The following is a 5,773-nucleotide window of genomic DNA, read 5'->3' as shown; positions in this document are numbered from 1 at the left end:
TTAAATGCACTTTGGTGTTTTGGTGTTTGCTACGTGGTTTGTACAAGGCGTGTGTACAAAAATATATATACGCTTAGTTATGAGTAATTTGTTAACATCGAGTTATTAAATTAATTAATTTATCATTTATTTAGTTGCTACAACGCGGCGACTTTCGTTTCCCGTTTCGTTCGACAGACTGAACTTTTTTATCCCGTTGTCTGTTTTGTGTCTGTTTCGGGTTGTTTTCCTCCCTCATTCTCTGTTTTTTTGTTGCTTTTTTGGATGAAGTAACTTTTCTTCTTCTTTTTGTCGCGCATTTCCGTATTTTGTTACCCTTTAGCTTCCTACTCTCTGGTTCTCCCGCAGTTTTTTGGGGTGGCTTTCTCTTGGGAGAGAAATCTCTCAATCTTGTTCTCATCTCTTTTGCGCATGCGCAAACTTTCATTTGGATTATTCAAAATGCAAATGCCGTTACAAGTGGGTTCTTAACCTTTGACAATTGGAACAAGTGTTTAAGCATTTTAATACATAAAAATTGTTTAATCTTTAAAGAATTAGAAAGTTATTAATTAGAATTATAAAGTTATCTTGAAAAATGGTTTCATGTTTGAAAATATTGATGTCTAAAAGTAATTATCTTAAATCATTTGTTATTTTTTTAAATAATAATTAATGTATATGTTCTTACCCATTAAATAAACAATTGATACAAAAATAATTATACTTTTAATGAAAAATACAAAAGGAAAATGAGTACCTACTTTTCAAATGTATTCTTATTTTAAATCCCCAGACCGACCCAAAGCTGTCAAAAATCTGTGAATTACTTTTCACTCTCAAGGGAACTTTCGATTTGCCAGATTATAAAAATTCAAACCCACGCGTCGGATGACTGCCAATAAGGCCAGCGACATAAATTCATATTAGTATGCAGATATTTACACACAAACACGCAGAGTAGAATACACAGAAATAACCGAACACAAATATATATCTCAAACACATATTGTCTATTGAAATTAATCGCTTAACCCTTTTGCATATGTCACGTTCCATTCCATTCCCCTCCTGAAAATTCAAAAATCCCCGAAAGACAAAAGACAATGGCAGCTGTTGGGTGGTAAAGTCTGTGTACCCAGCGAGAAAACCGAACCGAACTGACATTAAGCTCAAGGACGAAATCTTCCACCCAATGCTGTGCCATTTGTATGGATTATACATGGGTAAATCATTAATATTTTTGTTTTTCTTAGCATTTTGACTTTCTGATGCCTAGCAGAAATTTGCATAAAATGGGGTTTTTGTCGCCTGCGCTGGAAGTGTGTGTGCTATGAAAATTAATAAGGCAGGGTCCTCCCATCCCATTGAATTTTATTCCCACCTTATCCTTTGTTTATTCTTATACACCAGGCGTGTGCCGTCTGGGGGCATTTGATAAGATTTTGGCATCCTATTTTCCCTGCTGATTATGCTGTATCTCGACGATGAGTTTTTATTTGTTTAGACTTCGAGGGGCGGAGTATTTTTCCATTCCAAAAGAGATAATCGCTCAAATGCATCCTAATTGGTGTTCAACACTTTCAAAGTTTCCAAAACGAAAGAAAAATGTATAATTTATTTTAAGCAGGATTAATGATGGATAAAGCAACAAAGAATAATTATAATTCATTAGTCAAAAAGTATGCTATAAAATTTGTGACACTTACTAAAACTAATTTCCGAATTATAAAGACAAATAAATACAAATTAGGAAATAAGAAAGAAAATATATTCTTTTTTAATTTTTGTTATTCACTACAGTAGAAATAAAATCTTTAGATGGAAATTCTTTTACCATGCGGAAACCAGACACCTGAAAAATAAATCTTCCCCTGTCCATTCACTTTCCACATTCCGAGTGCCCCCAACTTTCGAACCCATCCCCATGAGTGAACTCGAATAGCCGAATGCATCTGAGTCGCTTCCTCGACCGGGTAAATTGCAATATTATGCTAGACTGCGAGCGGCGACGTAATCGCCCTGAGAAACTAGGAAAACGGGTTAATAATGCCATAAACAAAAAACGCGCAAAAAAAGAGCAAACGTAAAGACGACACTTTCGTGACTGGCCAGCCAGTCAGCGATGTTTGTTTGTTTGTTTGTTTGTCGGCTGGCTGGTTGGTTTGTTTGCGAGCCGAGCGGAAAGTGAAAGGCAGCCAGCTCGGATGGTTTGGGCCAGAAAAAATGAGTAGACAGCCAGCTGGCTTAGCCATGTGGCAAACACACAATGCCCCCGACTCATGTGCCTTTGTTGCTATTTTATTGTCGCGGGGCATGCCGAGGAATTAGTGTCTTGTCTGCCTTATCACAAGGTGGCACACCTGCACTGCAAAAAAAGACAAGAAATATATAATAATAATTATAACAACAATATGCACTTGACAATGGCAAAACAAAATGTTGTGCTTTTAAATTTATTCTCAGGTCAGATCGATTTGAACTAAGCAAACAAAAATAAATAGGGAAATAAAATAATTTGTTACTTTATATTTTTATATCAGAATACGACTGTTTTTCTTGTGTATAATGTCTGTGAGTAACAGTTAGCAAGTGGCGGGTTCAATGACATAAGCAACTTCAACGGCAGCATTTTCATCATTATCATCATTGTTGTGAGGAATGCAAGCGCTCGCAGAAACATATGCTAATAAATTTCTCATAAAAAGCTCTTCACAATGCGAACGCATCACGCTCGACAAAAAGTAAATAAGTCGGCTGCAGTTGGGGGAGAAGTCGACCATTTTGATACCTTGGCTTTAAAAAACAGAAAGTTTTATAATAAATAAATAAATTAATTTGTTTACAGATTTTTTATTTAAAACATTTAAAACAATTTGAATCATCCACAATTTTAATTTCAAATCTATTCGTGAAAATTATCAATCTAAATATTAAAAAAAAAATAAATATTTAGATTTTCTTACATTTTTTTTCTTTTATTAATTTTATGAGTTATTAAACTTCAAACACAACCAACATTCTCTGTTCATATGAGGTGGATAAGCCTCGGATCATCTTCTCGCCTATTTCATCATCCCTCACTCCTTCAGTCTGCACAATCCGCATTGAGTTATATTTCATGTCACAATCGCCTCTCAAGTTATCCATCAAGCTCACCTTCAAACGCATTTTCATTTGCCTGGATTTTCCACGCACTCGAGAAGAGGAAAAAATAATAAACATAAATATTTTATGCTGTTGACACAATGTGCAACCGGAAATAATTGCACTGTAATGGCTTAATTGGTATTTATGATTGCAGCTCCCTGCATGGGATGTTGCATCTCTGCACGTGAGATATTGAGATAATTGTGATTTCATTTATTGTCCGTGCACTTGAGGCGGTCCACAAGGTTTAATTTAAAATGCTTTATGTGTACGGTAATATAAATATTAATATCATGTCGTCTTTGTGGGTAAAAGTTAAAAGAGGAAGCGCGATATAAAAACGAGGGATTGTTCAATTTTAATTACAAAGGGATTTAAAAAAAACAATAAATGTGTATTAAATTTGTCACTTTAAAATATTTTACTTCGACTTAGACATTCTGGTTAACAGTCGTTATTTTCCTCAGAACTTGCTTGCAAATCCAGCTGCAACTATAATTTATCGAGTAGCAACTTATTGGCTTTTGTTATAAATTTCCTAAGAAAACTTGCAGCACTTGCATTTGCAATTTGTTGTCATTATAGCCGCGCAGCTAGAAGTTTAGAGCTTTTGTGACTTTATTGGCAACAAATGGGCATCCTCGTTAGCAGCAAAGGTGCAGTTTATAAATAATATATATGTACAGGCAGCACCCGTGTAAAAGTGCAGAATATTGCATTCCATAATGGCCAGGAGGCAGCGAAGCGTATTGATTTACGCCCTGTCACGTAGTCCTCGGCTGAAAGTCCTGGCTGGCAGGACACCGAATCTCGGTGATGATGGAAGGCTGAAGTCCTCCACGGACACTTAATATCCTCCTTATCCCCTGCACTCCTTTAATTTCAGCTGCGTTGGTAATCTGTCTTTAAGCACGCTTTTTCCCCCGGGCCATTAGCATAATCGATGCCACTTTGTTTTCCCGCTCTCTCTGTGTGTGTTGATGTTTCCCGTAGTCCCATTTTTCTCGGCATATGCCCGAAAGTAAATGAATTAATTAACCATGTCACGAGCGTGAAATTTCAACAAAAGGCAGCAAAAGCTGCAACCAAAGTGGGAACAATTGCAATGCGAAAATTTAATTAAGTTGCAGCCATCGCAGAAGGAACTTTTCTGCCCCCGGGTCTGCCAGGAGGTCTTGAGTTGAGCTGGGTTGGGTTCTTCCACCAACGGTGCGTAGTACATATAGATAGAGTTAATATTGCAATTAAGTTTTCGTGCAGAAAAGTTTCCCCGCTTAATTGTAAAACAGTTGTTAATTAGATTTATCGGGGCTGTCTGGACGGAATAAAGTTCCCGCTACTAGTTAAATGAAGTCGTCTTCATTATTAAGGAAAACATTTAACAGGGAAAAATGAACGTAGTGAACGGAAAACCAATGTGGCAAAACTAAACTATTATAATGTACAGATAAAATATTTTTAATAGCAGATATTAATTAGAGAGTATTTATTTTAAGCTCTAAAAAAGTATTAAATCAAAATGTGTTTTCAGCTTTATTTAGGCAATTTGTTGAAGCTATTTTTTGTAAATAGTTCACGAGGATGTGCAAAAAGTTGAGTGAACATTTTCGCTAACACAGAATTCCTCGCAACTTGGTCAGCATTTTATGCGCTCCAAACTTTACGTCCCTGCTGCCTGTTGCTTTAAAAATGTTTATTTCATTTTTCCTGATGCCACGCCCACTCCCACGCATACGCCCACCATGCCCCCCGGGCGTATCAAAACTGACATGACAACGTTGTTCGCAAAATGAATTGTACATAATTCAACGAGCAGAAACTTTAATTGCTCGTGCGATAGAATCAACTTCAACTTAAAATTTCCACCCAAAATGAAGGACACGTGCTGGCATTTCTCTCGTCCTGGCATAAACATATTTTTCCGCTTGTTGTACTAGAAAATGTTATGCAAATTATGATTTTACAACTGCGGAGATGGAAATGTATTTATTGAAATTAATTTCGGGTTTGAACTGAATTGTTTCCTGTCGAGGAAATTTGCTTGTTTCTACATAACTGCGGATTTCCTGTACAGTGTGTCAGATAAGTTATGGCAAAGTTATCTAAAGATAAAAATCTTACATAAATTAAAGAAAATTTACAAAACATATTGTAGTGTAAAAAAAAAAATCATTTCTTTATTTAATTTATTTTAAATCGAAATAGAGAAGAAATAAATAATTTTATTTTTACCGCACGTTCAGTTTTTCTATAAACTGTGTGGTATTTACAAAGCACACTCATATTTGCATATGAAAAACAATTCTGGTTCTGTTTCACATGCAAAATTCAAATTTTCGGTGGCCAGAACCGAAATGAAATTTTGTCAACGCATTGATGGTTGCCAAAAAGCACGGCCCAAACCAATTTGTCACGAACGCAATTAACTATCATTCTGCATGAACTTTGACCGCATATTTCGAGGCTTCGATTTCATTTGCAGCACCGACAGGAAAATTAATTGTGTTCAAAGGATATGTGTGCAATGCATAGATATTTGTATGTACCTACATAAATACATATATGCAAGCGAATTGAAATAGTGCAATTCAATCTCCATGCTGAATTTCAAAGCACCGACAGTCTGCAAAGCAAACAAACGCAA

Source organism: Drosophila takahashii, chromosome 2L (genome assembly GCF_030179915.1).
Source record: "Drosophila takahashii strain IR98-3 E-12201 chromosome 2L, DtakHiC1v2, whole genome shotgun sequence".
Lineage (NCBI taxonomy): Eukaryota > Metazoa > Arthropoda > Insecta > Diptera > Drosophilidae > Drosophila > Drosophila takahashii.
This window is presented reverse-complemented; position numbering follows the sequence as displayed.